This window comes from Aotus nancymaae, unplaced genomic scaffold, assembly GCF_030222135.1.
Source record: "Aotus nancymaae isolate 86718 unplaced genomic scaffold, 86718_ANA_hifiasm-v0.15.2.pri h1tg000046l, whole genome shotgun sequence".
NCBI lineage: Eukaryota > Metazoa > Chordata > Mammalia > Primates > Aotidae > Aotus > Aotus nancymaae.
This window is the reverse complement of record NW_026988460.1, coordinates 23,234,087-23,250,935: the sequence shown is the minus strand read 5'-3', so window position 1 is coordinate 23,250,935 and position 16,849 is coordinate 23,234,087. Positions and strand designations below refer to the sequence as shown.

The window sequence follows — 16,849 nt, the reverse complement described above, 5'->3', positions numbered from 1 at the left end:
AAATAAATTATAAACATATTATGCATAATATACAATATATAATACATACAATATAACCTAAGATAATAGGATAGTAAGAAAGCTAGGAAAAAATATTCAAGGTCACAAATTTTCTTCCCCATACCTACACCAAACTCAGAGAGAGCCATGTGAGTCCATGGTGCCTAACAATGCCGTCTAGTTACAAGGCAAAGGCCCATTCACCTCTTCTTAGTCACCGTCATTCCCACTGAAAAATGTTCTCGTTAAATCTAGATAACAATAATCGTAAACTCAAGGAGGAATGGAATTTGTCTGTTCATCGCTTTATCCTCCTTATCTGAAACAGCTCTTGGCACAAAGTAGGGACTCAATAGACATTTGCTGAATAAATCTTCATTTAAAACAACCTTCAGGCTGGGCACGTGGCTCATGCCTGTAATCCCAATACTTTGGGAGGCAGAGGCCAGAGGACTACCTGGGTCTAGGAGTTCAAGACCAGACTGGCAATAAAGCTAACCCATTTCTACAAAAAATATAAAAGTTACCTGGGCGCAGTGGCTCACGCCTGTAGTCCCAGCTACTCGGGAGGCTGAGGTGGGAGGATCACTTAAGCCTAGGAAGTCGAGGCTGCAGTGAGCCGTGATGATGCCACTGCACTCCAGCCTGGGTGACAGAGTGAGACCCTGTCTCAATCAATCAATCAAATAAACACAAAGATACAAAAATAAAAATAAAAATGCATCAGTCTCAGTAGATCTATTCTCTAAAGGTATCATCACATCGAGTTTGTTTTATTCATAAACAAATTCTAAGACCCATAATCTAAATATTGTTAGCTGAAGTTTGTCCTGGCTTATCATTACGGATGAAATCATCCCAAACTGGGGAGGCATACAGAAGAAATATTTGATTACATTGATAGGAAATTTCTAAAAAGCTTTTAAAACTTAAAGATTATTCTACGACATGTGCAAGTTTCACAAAAGAAGTCCCAGAGAAAGTGATGAGAAAAATGTAATCTATAACCGATGTCAAAAGCAAAACCACTTAACTTTCTCCTCTGGAATTTCTAGAACAATGCAACAGAAAAGATGAAAAAAGAACTCATTCAAAGTCTATTACTGTGTGTGTATGTGTGTGTGTGTGTGTCTATGCATAAATATATACACTTTTCACAATGTTCACACTGATTCTGGGAAACCTCTACTCACTTGCCATTTTACATTTATTTTTATTTTTTAAATTGTTATCACAAATTATATCAAGGGCTCATAATGACCATTTGTAACAGAAGTTTACCTTTTCATGAGTCTGCCTCAGCTGCTATTTAAGATAATAAGTGCGACATTCTGTCAGGAGCTAGAAAACTGGATAACTCCATCATGAGGTCATTCAATTTCAGAAAAAAAGGAATATAATAGGAAAAAATCCAGAGAGAAGGGCTTTAAAAGAAAGTAACACTGGAAGCGATTTTTTAAAAGCTCTATTTGCCAGTATGTACTAAAGATCCCATAGATAGTAGACCCAAACAAATCAACAAAATTGAACAAATTTAAAAAAATAAAATTTTAAAAAATAGTATGGCTGAGAACATTAAGAGGCCATGGCAGAGATGGATTTCTTTCTCCATGCCAAATAGAGACTAGGCAAATAAAAAGTACAGGGAAGTCCAACATGTGAAATAAAATTTAGTATGAGATAAATTTTGGGTATAATAGAAAAAAAATCATGTACTGCCTTGATCTTTACTGATCAGAATCACAGACACACCAAAAAGAAAAAAAAAAGCTATCATTGTATGCTTTTAATTATAGAAGTAATTTTATATTACTGAATAAACTTTGGGAGAGAGAAAAATATAAAAACAAATAAAAAGGGCTCCATATCTCACTACTTTAATATAACTACTATCACGTTTGTATATTCTCTTCCAGACTTTTTCTTATACATACATTTTTGTAAGGTTCCAATCAATAAATTTCTTATTATACCTTTTTAATACAATATTTTTCAGGATTGCAAGTAGTTTCTAAATTGCCATTATAATTGTATACTATTTTACCTATTGATTATACCATAATTTACTTAACAATTTCCCTACTGTTGAATATTTAAGTTACTCCCAAATATGGGTTCGTATAACAATGCTTTTATGAAACTTTTTGTGTATATGGTTTTCCTATACCCTCCAGTCCTTTGGAAAAAGTCCCAAAAGTGGGAGTATAGTATCAGAATGTGCAAAATATTGCCCAATGCCTTCTAAGTGGCCTGACCTAAATCTTATGACATCATATATATACGAGTACAAATCTCTTCAATCCTTGAAATTATAGAATTTTAAAATTTAAAAAAAACTATCATCAACAATCACTAGGAAGGGATTATTTTCTACTAGTATTAAACTGGAATTGAGGTTTACAAACCCATATCTTGTAAATCTGTTTAACATGAACCAGTCCTCTAGGGCCGATCATCCTCTGTGATTTTATAAAATCCAGTCTTTGAAGTTGTAGTCTTTGACGCGAAGACTCAGGATTCCTAAGCAGCCATGCTAAGCTAAAAAGAACCAGTGTTGCAAGGTCTAATTAGTGAGCCAGCTAGCCTCTCTCGACAAAAGCTTATTGACCCCACTGAGCTTTTCTAAGTAATAAATGATAAGCCAGTGGGGGTAGTTTTATAGGATGGTTCCAAGAGATTCTATGAATGTAGAGAGATAGGGCAAAGCACTTAACTATAAGCAAGGGTAAGGTCTACTAGAAATCATTCAAAGCACATTGACAAATGGGCCCTGCACTATCAGGTGAGGTGCAAGAATCATCTTGGACCAAGAGTTCCCAAACAGCATATAAAGCAGAGTCCCTAAAACACGGATTGCTAGGCCTACCCCAGGTCTGGGATTGGACATGTAGTCCAAGAAATTGCATTTCTAACAAGCTGCCAGAGGATACTGATGATGCCAGGATCACATTTTGAGAACCACTGCCTTAGACTAATTTTTTTTTCTCTTTTTGGGTTTTTTTTTTTTTTTTTTTTTTTTGAGACAGATTCTTGTTCTTTCGTCCAGGATGGAGTGTGGTGGCATGCTCTTCTCGGCTCACTGCAACCTCTGCCTCCAGGGTTCAAGCGATTCTCCTGTCTCAGCCACCCGAGTAGCTGGGATTACAGGCATGTGCCACCATGTCTGGCTAATTTTTGTATTTTTAGTAGAGACAGGGTTCTGCCATGTTGGTCAGGCTGGTCCCGAACTCCTGGCCTCAAGTGATCCGCCTGCCTTGGCCTCCCAAAGTGCTGGGATTACAGGCATGCGCCACCACGACCGGCTCTTTCTTCATTTCAAAACATCTGAGTGCCTACTAAGCATTGTGCTATATGCTAGAGATAGCAGATGAAAAGAATCCAGTCAGTTCTGGCATTCAAGAAACTGATAGCTAGATTTTTGCAGACATCAAACTGCCCTCGTCCTAAAAGTCACCAAATTTGAGCCTTCTTGGCCGGGCACGGTGGCTCATGTCTGTAATCTCAGCACTTTGGGAGGCTGAGGCAGGTGGATCACCTGAGGTCAGGAGTTCAAGACCAGCCTGGCCAACATGGTGAATCCCTATCTCTAATAAAAATACAAAAATTAGCTGGCCATGGTAGTGGGCGCCTGTAATCCCAGCTACTCAAGAGGCTGAGGCAGGAGAATCACCTGAACCCAGGAGACGGATGCTGCAGTGAGCCAAGATAGCACCATTGCACTCCAGACTGGGCAACAAGAGTGAAACTCCAACTCAAAAAAAAAAAAAATTTTTTAACCTCCTTGAAAACAAAGTTTAAAAATACATTATATTGCTTTTAAATAAAATCGGGATGCTTCTAATCAGTTCCAAATTCTTTAGGAAAACATGTAGTAATCCTACATTGCCAAATGCCTGGGTATTTTCCTTACTCTTCTACATTATACTGACAAATGTAAATGATTTTTGAAGTTTCTACTTCATTTATATTGACATTATTCTTATGTTTGTTCTACTTTATAGACTTTATCCACCATATAAAACAGAAGAAAGAATTTATATAGGTGCTTTTCTAGATGCAATCAAAAGTTTGCTTACACAGGTAATTATCAACTGACAAAAAAGAGTAACAGTAAGGAAGACTTTGGGATTCTCCGTTTTAGATTCGTAGACTTTAGCAAGACTTTGAAAAAAATGCATGACGAGTAAGCAATGCGATTAGTCACGAGGCACGAGGGTGGCCCATACCTAACTGCTAAATACCACCTATTGGCTGATGCACAGAATTATGACCTTGCTTTTGAGGTGGCTACTAGGTTTCTGTTTGTTTCTAACAGAGATGAACTGGCTTGCCATACTATTTTCAGCAAAAATAAAATTAAGCATGTATGACATTTTATGATCTGTGGATCTACCAAAGAATTAAGCATTATTTATACGACTTTGGCACAGTATTTTCTGAAGTGATTGAAAAGTTCCTCTCATTTCAATCTATTAAGAAGCTACTTTTAAAGCCTGGAAGAGTTGACTCATGAAGAGACCACATAATCTGTTTAACATCACAGAGGAAATGCAAGGTATAATGAAGTGGAAATATTCAGATGTTTAATTATATTAAGATACTACTAGCTCCTAACTTGAACTGTGATAACATTTCTTAGGTTAATTGATGTTTCAGAACAACTGTTTTAGGTCAAAAACTGGTTCAAGGAAGACCTGAGACTTGTCTTTACTAAGAGAAAAAAATGATGGGTAAATATATATTTTCCTATCACTGCTACTCCAAATGGTTATTTTCCTATTTTGTTTCACAGTGTCTGGCTTATGAGGGCACTGAGACATGTATTAATTTTATTTTTCCCTCTCCTAACCCCCTCTTTCAAATTCCAAATCTTGTTTTCAGGTAATAAGGAAACAAGACACTAGCCCTTCAAATTTTTGCCGATAGTGGTTTAGTGACTAATCCTGCTAGGAACTTTGGCATTTTAAAAGTAGACTCCAAACTTTCAAATGACAAAGACATTTTAAGAAGTGAATGACAGCCAGAGGGGTGTGGTCAAGGTTAGGAAGTTCCTTTCAGAACTTCATCATTGCACTTGAACAGTTTGACAGTTACGTCTCCCCACTGCCCTCACTATAAAGGAAAACTTATTTCTTAAACATACAGGATGAGAAAGTAACCTCTTTCCATTCCCTTTCCCAGATTATCTCCTTTAGCATAGAGCCAGAGAGAATAACAGTGCTAAGTAGCAAACTGAGATGTCCTATGATGTCACCAAGAAACGGTAAATTCTTAGAAACCAACCTTACATTTTAAGAGTATACACAGTAATCATGCAACCTGCTGATTGTGGGAGTTGAGCACACACAGATCTGTTACACTCCTACTCAGGGTATTTCCCTATTTCTCTACCTCCCTCATATCTACCTTCTCCCTATCTGTGGCAAACTGTGAAGGACTTCTCACCCCACATTTATGCTAATCTGAACTCTTCTCAGAAGGTCAGTTAATTTGTCTCAATACTTCTTACCCACACATTATAATTCTCCCAGATGAGTCCACAAATTAAAGTGATTTTTTAAAATAGTGACATAGTTAAAACCATGCAATAAATTTATTCTATAATCAATGAAGTGGAATAAAAATGCTTCCTAAACAGATATTGAATCCAACTGAACTGAACTTACTCGACCTAGTTTAAATCCCGACTGTAAGGTTTAAAATCTCCACTTAATGGATTCGATTCCAATTGATTCCTTTATATATAAAAAATCGCAGTAGGAAAAAAAATTCATGGCACTGGCTCACAAAAGATTTTCAAGTTGAGAACAGCCTGGCTACTGGAACAGTTGAAGGTACAGCAATGCCTCTGAAAAAGCCTAGACTGTAGGATTAAGGCAGTGGAAGGTAACGTGGCTCCCCATACCCCGACGGGGACAGTCAGCCCTAATACACGCACCAGCTTGAGCCTTTCTTTGCCCTCGCCTCCGCATCCTTTCAGTGAAGTCCCTACTTGGATTTGGAGCTCCACACTGCAGCAGGCAGAGCGGTTTGCCAGACCACTGTACAGTTCGAGGCCAGGGAGGGTGGGAGAAGTCCTCCCCAACAATCCTCAGCCCCCGGTCCCACGCACACAAGCCTCTGCACCCCGTCACTTTGTGTGCTGTTACCGGTCTCTTCCCATCACTCAGACACTGCTCCAGAGGTCTCCTGTTTGACATATGCAGTCCAAGTCCCTTACTTTCTTAAGCAGGAACACTTCACAACAATATGAATCAACAATTCACATGAAGAATTTAAAATGTATTATTTGGATGGTGCACAATTATATGTTTTTCCACTTACTCTCTACTAGTAAACAGGTGGGTTATTAGGAAGCATCTGAACTTTTCAAGCCACCAAAACACTATTTTTTGGTGAGTGCTTGTTGAAAAAGACCCATTTTTAATGACAAGCACAAGTTACGATTTAGTCTTTTAAGTTCTGACATTAAACTGTCTTCTGATTTGATGGATCCTAGGCCTCAATATAAAACAAACTTGCTCCTGGGAAATATACATTAAGAATTCACAAGGTGTGCCATAAAAATACAAAAAGACTAGAGCTTCATCAAATAAAAGCATACAATCTGTGTCTTCCAGATGCATCGGATGTACAATATTAACATAAGAGGGTCTATACAGGACTCGTAAAGCTGTAATAAAAATAATTACTATGCCAATTTTTGTCCAAAGTCATCAAGGAATGGAAAATACAATTTTAAATTGAATGATAATAAAATATTCCCTGAAACAGTTTATAAATTGATCACCACATGAGAAGTATTATCTTCAGTCTCAACAATAATCTCAAAATTATTGAAGTTTGAACTAGGGTGAACTATTAACATTAGTAAAAGAATTAGCTATGACATAGATATCCATGAAGATTCTCTTTAGAATATCAGTTCAATTAAATTCAGGGTCACGGTCATATCATTTAAGACACATGGGTTTATTCATAAAGCCTTAAAATCATACCAAAAAAGCAAGCAATAACAACTGCAGCACTTTCCCCATTTCAAAGATGACAAAATTGAGAGTTAGAAAGGATACGGGACTTGCCAAGCTATAATAATTGAAACAGCTGAAAATGTAAACAGTCCTACTCGAATTAAATGCTCAGTATTAAAATATTGATGTGTACTTATTGTTGAAGAGAAATATTAAAAATATGTAAATCTGTTTTTATAAAATAATTTAAACATACACTATTATTGGTGATATATATTATCTAAACATCTACAAAAGTATTCTTCAAACATGGCCTATTGTATTTGAGTAGATTTCCTTCCAAGAATCTACTGTAAATGCGTTAAATAAAATTTAAAACATGATATTTTAGTTAAATAACAGCTTTAAAACATACACTGTATAACTCCCCCAAGCTACATCTGTATTGTGAGAAAACGTAAACAGTAAATAAGAACTTCCAGGAAGATTTCAAATATCTTAAATCTAAATTTTTGATCTAGAATGCTATGAAACTAATTGAAGTTGATATGCTGGGGATATCTACACTTGCAAGATGGTTGTTCGCAACTCTTACTATTCTTTTGTGGAGTCAAATTAGATCAGTTTCAAAGAAACTTTGTACGCAATTAAAATCACTGCGCTTTTTGTTCCTTTTGGATATTGAGAGAGAGTAAGCAATAGTGAACACGGAGGTCTACTAGGAAAAATAAGAAAAGCAAGTTAGAAATTCAGTTGTGGGGGGCACATATGTTTACGCTTACAGACTAGTGACTTAACCAAGTTTTCTCTATTAGTGAGTTTTTAAAAATCCTCTACAGCTAATATTTATTTAGTGAAATCCTATGAGACCAAAAACTTCTTCCAGTTCATTTGCCACACCTAATGACACATTGTACTTCCAAGTCCAAATGACAATGAATCCAGCAGAAAGATACCCACAATTAGAATGATCAACTCTGTCCTACACATTGGGAATATATAGAGGCCAGGAAAGAAGCAAAAGTGCGGGCCAGAATGTGTAAAACATTCAGAAAATATCATTTAACATATTTTCCTACTTCATGAAAGCCTCTTTTCTATAACCATTTCATAATCTGAAAACTAAATGAAATGTATTAATACTTGTATATGTTCCACAGTAGTGCCTTTTACACAGCTTTCACAAACATAATTATCTTGATAAGGTTAGTGGCAAACATCCTTATTGTCAATTACAGAAGAGAGAAAATAAGCATTTGTTTATATTTATATAACACTGATCAAAAACAATTCGCTATGACCATTAGTAATCCATTTCTAATTCATATTCCTCATGTCACACTTTTTTCCTATATACATTTTAAATGTCATAGGAATTTAGAAATTAATATTGCAATTTTTAAAGCATAATCTAGAATTTTTTAAAAAGTAGTTCTGAAACTACGAAAAAAATGAACATTTAGTAAACCAGTCCCTTCAAAGAAAATATTATTTTTTATCACTAGAAATAGTAAACGCAAAAATATTTTCAAAGCACTTAAGTTCAATAAAGAATATGATGCTGGTGGACATTTCAGTTTTAATTTTAAAAAGAGATCATATTCTTTTTAATGTAAAGGAACCAGAAAACAACGTCTAAAAGTCTTCAGCCTGGAATTCTACAAAACTTCATTCCTCACTGATGCCATGGTTTTACAGCAGTTATTGTTTAAGAACTAGAAACAAACTTATAAATATGAAAAAGTTTTTGATTTTAAAAAAAGCATCATTAGTGTTTCTTTTTCTTCAAGTGAGTTTTAAAAAAGACTGAGATGGCCACCAGTTGATTCAAAGATCTTTTAATTTATGACATAATTATCAGCAAGTTAACTATCAAATATCATATAATTAGGAAGAAAAACTATGTGAAGTACACAAGACAAAAATGGATACTTTTGTAACACACTTCACTTTTTGGCTAATGAAACATTAGCTTTAAAAATTCGTATATTAAAGTGAATATTATGGTACTGAATTTGATTCTAAAGTCAATCTGACTGAAAATATACTACACAAAAATTACTTTAAAACTTGAACAGCATGCTGTGATATATTACTCCAAATGTTAACTGGTAGCATCTATGAGTGTTTTCTGTCAAACTTCCGTAAGAGTGAAAGGTATTTAAGAGAAAAACCACAAAGAATGTCTATGCCAGTCCCTATACCAGAAAGGTTTTCTAAATCATCTAGCACCATCAGTTGGTTCTGTTCTCAGTCAGCAATCTATCACTTAGTTACAGACAGAAAGGCTGCATAAAACACCTGAAACCTGTTGAAGATTTGCCCAGGTCCTTTTAAAGAGTAAGTTATTCATTGATCTCTTAATAACTCTGGTTAACAATTTGTCTCATAAATGATGGAAACAGTTCAGGTTAAAATAATATACTTCAAAATCAGAGTTTTTCCAAGAATAGGTATCATACGATTCAGTCTGTCATTTTGTCTGGTTTTATATCCAAATGATAATTCACACAAATTTTACATTTTGTCCTTAATCTTGCAAGGAAAAGAAGAAAAACTTTAGTTTCTTCATGACAGACGACTATTTTTAACTTGATATCTTTTATAATAAAGACACTATTTTTACAACCGTTAGCCTAAGACCCAAGTGAATTGGATTCTTCTTAGAAAACAAGAGCACTGCAAAATAGTAATGATAAAAGAATATAATAGTTTTGCAAATTTCGGATTTATCACCAACACATGCCAACAAAATGCAGTGACAGTGAGCCGACTCACCTAAGTAATGGGAATTAAGAAGAATTCAGAAATGCAGCCTTCTGGTCACCAGCAGAGGTAAAAGCCCCTTCCTTACCTACCACTGACCTTATATAAAAGCCGCAGCTCGGTTACTCCCCATTTCTGACTCCTTACCTTAGGCTCCGCCCCAAACACCAAGGCGTGAAGTACCACGACTACACACCCACCGTCCACCAACACCGAGGGACCTGAGATTTCTGTTACCCTCTGCTGCCTCTACTTCCCTTAGGCTCCCAAGAGCAGTGGTCAGCGCCTGGCACGTGCAGGAGCCCACAACGCAGGGACTTCGCTTTTCTAACCCCGCGGGTGCGGCTGGGGGTCGGGGCTGCGCGCTCCATCCGCGGCCGCACGGAGGAACCCAGTCCCGGTCCCCAGCCCCACCGCCGGGCGCAGGGCCAGCACCACGCGTCAGCGCACCAAGGCTGGCCGGCCCCAAGCGCGCCCCTCGCTGAACTGCCCTGCGGTCTCCACGCGGCGGTGGCCCCTGGGCTCTGGAGAGCGAACGGGATCTCCCCGTCAGCAGGGGCGCCGCGCGGCCTCGGGACGGACGCTCGCGGATCTGAGCTTCTCCGAGTCCGGACACTCAGCCCCAAAGTTCCCCGGAGCTGCTCCCGACGCCTGCGGACCTCCGCCGGCGACGCGGAGGACCCTGTGCCCCCGGCTCCGCGCCCACCTGGCGCTCTCCCTAGGGGGACTGTCCTGGAAGCCGGGACTCACCGGCTCGAGCCCACTCGAGTCGGCACCGGCTGCAGCTCCCTGTCTCCGCGCCTCGCGCGCTGCCCGCGCCCTCCGCCGCCGGTGCGCGCACGCCGGTGGACGCGACCCTCTCAGCCCGGGACCCCTTCACCCGGCGACCCGCGACCCGTCAGTCCGGGTCCTCCCGGACCATGACCCCGCCTCAGCCTCGGACACCTCGGCCGAGACCTCTCCCCAGCCCTCATCCATCGGGGACCCAGTCAGTTCCGTTCCCTCTGACTCGGCCCCGGCCCTCCGCGCGCCCCCTCCCTGAGCGTCCCCAGTCCCGCCAGCAGCCGGTCCCGAGCGTCGCGGGCACCCGGACTCTGACCTGCGGCCGCAGCGGCGTGGCGCCCCTCTCCGGTGTCTGCGCGGCCGACCCGAGCGCCCCAGGCGGCGGCTGCGGCTCGGGCTCGGGCTCCGAGTGCGGTGGGCCCCGCCTGCCCGCGGCCGGGCCGGGCCGGGCCAAGCCGGGGCCGGGAGCTGGGGGCGGGCTCCGGGCGGGGGCGGGGGCGGCGGCGCGCGACGCGGAGGGAGCCGCCCGGGATCGGCCGCCGCCGGCGCACAGTAGGGCCCGCGGCGGAAGCCACCGACTTTCCGGCGTCCACTCTGTGCCCCGCGCCAGCTACCTGGTGTCGTTTGCTCCTTGCCACCACCGCTGGGAGGCGGCCCGGAAAGAGACCCATTTCCGAGGAGGGACCCGAAGCTTAGGGGGATGCCTGGGGCCAGGGCCGGTCTGAGGAGAACCGAGGTGTGGGGCTCCCTCTCGGCCAGAGTGGCTTGCCCTTCGCGGCCGCCGGCCAGCCTGTCTTCCCAAGATGTTCTTTCCAGTAACATTTTAAGAAAAATTTAAAGCATATTTTCGGGTCCCTTGGTTTTCTCTTCTGATCCGGTGGTGCTTCGCACTTTCAGAGTTCCCTGCATTTGTGTTACGTGGTTATTCACAGAGTCATTGAGTTTTAATCATTAAAAGCATTTATTAAACTCATTAACAGAATTTCATAAATTTCTTACCAGTGTTTCTGACACCGAGGGACTCAGACACATGGGTGCGGACGGAGTGGGGACGTGGGGTATGAGAAAGCTTTTTATGTGTTGGGTAGATAGTAACCGTTTCTTTTCCTGCCACGTTCGCCATCGTAACCTGTCCAAAGTGGGTTGGCAGGTGCGCGTTCAGAAAGCCGCTGGTCTCCTGGACTTGAGGCCCCTCTTTCCCTTTTTCCAGTCTTATTTCCGGAGCATCCTGTTCTGGGACCGACCCTCTTTGGGAAGGCAGCGATGCTTGAAACCCCCGACTTCAGGAAGCTTATGGACTATGTGCTGGGGTACTCCAGTCCTTCCTAGCTTCATTGTGTTTATCGCCCCTCTGGTACAGAAGGTCTTTCTTTGTGGTTGAAGCAAAGTTTTGTGAGGATGGGTATCGCAACGGAAAAGATTCAGAGCTTAAATCAATATATTCATTTCTTTCTCCCCAACCCCTAAGATTAGACACTAAGAGCCACAGATCTTACAGGGATCTCAAAGAAGACCATTTGACCACTGAAAGGCCATTTCTTGGCCTGTGATTTAGGTAGGTTGACGTGGATCCACGGTCTACATTCAGGCGGGAGTGCTGTGTGGGTCCTACTTCTTGTTCATTCCAGAGTTCCAATCTGGTTTGTTTTCTTTCTTCCTTTTTCTTTTTCTTTTCTTTGTTTCTTCCTTTTATGAGACAGGGTGTTGCTGTGTAGCCCAGGCTGGAATGCTGTGGCGCAATCACGGCTCACTTCAGCCTCGACTTCCCGGGCTCAAGGGATCCTTTCACCCCAGGCTCCCAAGTAACTGGGTCTACAGGTGCACACCACCACTCCTGGCTAATTTTTATTTTTATTTTTAGTAGAGACAGGGTCTTGATATGTTGCCCAGACTAGTCTGAAACTCCTGGGTTCAAGTGATCCTCCTGCCTCAGCTTGCCAAAGTGCTGGGATTACAGGCATGAGCCACTGTGCCCAGCCTGCTTTTTAAAATTACAGCTTTATTGAGGAATAATTAATATAATGTAAAATTTAAATACCATTCAAGTAAAATGTACAATTCAGGCCAGGTATGGCAGCTCTCACCTGTAATGCCAGCACTTTGGGAGGCTGAGGCAGGTGGATCACTTGAGGCTAGGAGTTTGAGACCAGCCTGGCCAGCATGGTGAAACTACTTTTTACTTTTTACTTTTATTTTCCTCTACTAAGAAATACAAAAATTAGCCAGGCGTAGTGGCACACGCCTGTATTCCCAGCTACTCAGGAGGCTGAGGCAGTAGAATTACTTGAACCTGGGAGGTGGAGGTTACAATGAGCTGAGATTGCATCACTGCACTCCAGCCTGGGTAATAGAGCAAGACTCCATTTCAAAAATAAATAAATAAATATAAAAAGAAATAAAATAAAATGTACAATTCAATGAGTTTTAGTTTATTGACAGAGTTGTGCCATCATCACCAAATCTAACGTTAGAACATTTTTATCCCTCCAAAAAGGAACCTCCTCTCCATTAACAGTCATTCACCAATCCTAGGTAGAGATAGAGATTTTCTCTCTCTCTAGATTTACCTATTCTGGACAATTCATATAAATGGAATCATAGAATATGAAGTCCTTTGTGACTTTCTTCTTTTGCTTAGCATAATATTTGTGAGGCTTATCCATGTTATAGCTTGTATTTGTATTTCATTCCTTTTTATGGTCAATATTCCATTATATGGATATACCACATTATGTTTATTCATCCATGAATTGATGAATATTTAGGTTGTTTCTGCTTTTATGGGCTATTATGATAATGCTGCTGTGAGCATTCATGTGCAAGGTTACTCGTGGACATATATTTTCCTTTCTCTTGAGTATATACCTAGGGGCAGAATTGCAGGATCATAAGGTAACTCGGTGTTTTTGAGGAACTGTCAGTCTGTTTTCAAAGTGGCCACACCATTTTACAATCCCACTAGCAATGTGTCAGGGTTCCAGTTTTTCCACATGCTTGTTAACACTTGTTATAGTCTTTTTTATTTTAGCCAACCTAAAGGGTATGAAATGATATTTCATGGGGTTTTGTTTGTTTGTTTGTTTGTTTTGAGACAGGGTCTTGCTTTGTCACCCAGGCTGGAGTGCATGGTGCAATCATAGTTCACTGCAGATTCAAATTCCTGGGCTAAAGCAGTCCTCCCACTTCAGCCTCCAAAGTGGCTGGGACTACAGGTGCATGCCACCACACCCGGCTAATTTTTGTGTTATTTTGAAGAGACAGGGTCTCACTATGTTGCCCGGGCTGGTATCTCATGGTTTTGATTTGCATTGCCCTAGTGACTATCCTGTTGAGCATCTTTTCATGTGTTCATTGGTCATTTATCTTTTTTGAAGAAAAGCCTACTTAAATCCTTTGCCTGTTTTTTTAAATCGGATTATTTTTCTTTCTATTATTGCTTTGTAATAGTTATTTGTTTATATATTCTATATACAAGTCTCTTATCAGATACATGATTTGCCAATATTTTCTCCCAGGCTGTAAGTTGTCTTTTTACATTTTTAAAAAATTATTTATATTTATTTAAGTTAGGGTCTCACTATGTTGCCTGGGCTGGTCTTGAACTTCAGGGCTCAAGTGACCCTCCTGCCTCAGCCTCCTGAATAGCTGGGATTATAGACAGATGCCATCATGCTCAGTTCGTTTTACTTTCTTGATGTTGTCATTTAAGTTTTTAATTTTGATGACGTCCAGTTTACCTGTTTTTTCTTTTGGTATCATATCAGTGAGTAACCCAAAGTCATGAAATTTACTCCTAAGATTTATTTTAAGAATTTTATAGGTTTAGTTCTTACCTTTAGGTTTTCAATTGATGTTGAGTTAAATTTTGTATATGATATGAGACAGGTGGCGATCTGTTTTTGGTGGGAAAATTCCCATAATTCAATAACAGTGACTAAGGGGAACCCCACTGCAGTGAACTCATAAGTAGGGCAAAACTTTAGAGTTGATCTGAATATTTTCTAAATTCCCTCTGGATCAAAAATTTTGTGATTTTTTTTTTTTAAGGGGACCTATGGGTAGTGAAGCCTATAAATGTAAGAGGTTAAGTAATGTAAACTGAAATAATATGTCTGTTTTTCAAATTGCAAGTCTTGATCTGTTAGTATGTTATAAAATAAATTTATTTGGTCATAATCAATATTTTTTAGTCAAGCAAAAAGGACAGAAATAATCAGAACACACCTACTGTATTAAAGAAAATGCTGCTTCATAACTTCGTGTTATGCATGTGTGTATTTGTATGTACCAGGAATTGGTATAAAATGTGATTTTTACTATGGGCCATATCTTTTAAAGTTGGAAAAACACTGTATAACTATAGTTGTAGAATTATTTCTTTCCACATTTTATTGAGTGCTTATTTTGTGCCAGGCCCTCTGCTAAGTGCTGGGAATAAAATGATAAACAGCATATGGTCCCCACCCTGCAACTTCACACACAGGCAGTTCGATCCATACGGAGTTTCTAGAGACAAAAGACTGTGCCTATTTCAGTTTTTCCAAACCACAAGGACTCCTTCCAAATATTGGTGTTTGGGCCTATGGGACTTTTTTTTTTTTTTCAATTAAGGCTTACTTGATTATCTCATTTGAGATTTGCAGACATATTTACTTTTCTTTCAATGAAGGAGACTTTGTTCCCAGGTTCATAATTGCATACTATGTTTATTATATTAAGAAGAGAGTACAAGTCTAGATATAGACATTTACCATAACTGAATTGATTTCCATTTTACTCCAACTATATTTAAACTAGTCTCCCTGGACAGACCTCAGATATTTTATAATAGTGTTATGCTACTTCTTAAGGGAAAAATTTAAAATCGTAGCAAAAATTTTTCTTTATTATCCAAGTATTCAGCAAAACCAGGCACTGGTTTTGTGACACATAATCATTTTGCAGATTGTGTTTAGGAAAATTAATATGCTGTATTTGCAGTCAACCAATCAAGTCCCTCATTCACAGCAGCTGTGTACAATTGTGGCCCTAACATTTGCTCCTTCTCTTTATCTAAGACACCGTTTATCAATCTCCAAAGCACTACGAATTCCCAGGAGATGCAGAAGATCTTAATTTAAAATTTCAAAAATCATAACCAGTTCAACATGCCAGGCAGGTTAAACATACACATATGCACACACATACAAACACACTTCCACAAATGTATCTACTTTTTGATTGACTCTGACATGTTCCCACTTGTGATTTTTACATCTAGTTTTGAAATTTTACCCGAAACCTCCCAGTTTTACTTGGAATTTTATTAAGGTCCTTTCCTCCTCCTCTGTTTATTCTGCCTACTCCAATGTTGCCCTTCACAAAATAACTTCCTCATCTCTTACAAGGTCTTAAGGACCAAAGCCAGGTTTACAGCCTTTTCTTCTAACTTAAAATTGCGTGATCTTCTCATATACTGTACCCCTCTGCCTCACTCAGCATTCCAGAAATTTTTAATGGTTGCCTATATGTAAATAAAAATTTCTGAGACATTTTAATGAAAGTATTAATCTTGATTATATTCAAGACAAGAATATAATATAGCTATGTATTGGTTCAAAACAACCCACAGAGAGGCCAGGCATAGTGGCTCATGCCTGTGATCCCAGCACTTTGGGAGGCCAAGGCGGGCAGAGCACTTGAGGTCAGGAGTTTGTGACCAGCCTGGCTAACATGGTGAAACCCCATCTCTTTACTAAAAATACAAAAATTAGCTGGGTGTGGTAGCACGCGCCTGTAATCCCAGCTACTCGGGACACTGAGGCAGAAGAATCGCTTGAACCTGGGAGGCAGAGGTTGCAGTGAGTCAAGATTGTGCCATTGCACTCCAGTCTGGGCAAGAGAGTGAGATACAGTAAATAAACCCACAGATAATATAGCCAAATTGGTAATTTTTCTCTTAATACACCAACTTAGAGCTTTCCTTTAGGTAATTTTTTAAAATGGAAAGAAACATAATTTGGAGGCTATTTCTTCAATAACACTTTCTTAAAAGCACTGAATGAAATAACTTCTTGGTTTTCTTTTACTTATCAATTTTTGAAAACATTTTATTTTTCATAATTTGGAAACACTTATCCAATTAATAATGACATTTAATTTCAGAGAGATTTCACTTGGTAATTGCAACAGTTTTGAGTTGACTATTTACATTTTAAGATTTTAATGGTTTAAGACACGTTTGAAAGGTTCAAAAGTGCTTTTTGTTTTCAGGAAATGAAAAAAGCCATTTGTCCTGCTTTCTCAATTGTTCTTCACTTTTTCCCCAAAAATGGACCTACTTTGTGTAT

At 39.7% G+C, this 16,849-nt stretch overlaps 1 protein-coding gene across 5 annotated transcripts in view; it reads right to left on the bottom strand.

Annotated features, from left to right (window-relative positions):
• PPARG (peroxisome proliferator activated receptor gamma) overlaps positions 1 to 16,849 on the bottom strand; it is a 196,232-nt gene that overhangs the window by 129,790 nt on the left and 49,593 nt on the right. Inside the window, exon 1 of one of the 5 annotated variants that reach the window (XM_021675645.2) lies at positions 10,837 to 10,983. The exons of 1 other annotated variant lie outside the window; for it this stretch is intronic. The gene's annotated coding sequence lies outside the window, so the exon portion shown is untranslated. Of the gene's footprint in view, positions 1 to 9,749; positions 9,970 to 10,836; positions 10,984 to 16,849 lie in introns of those variants that run through there. 3 more of the 5 variants (XM_021675636.2, XM_064362036.1, XM_012472199.2) reach the window with 3 other exon arrangements.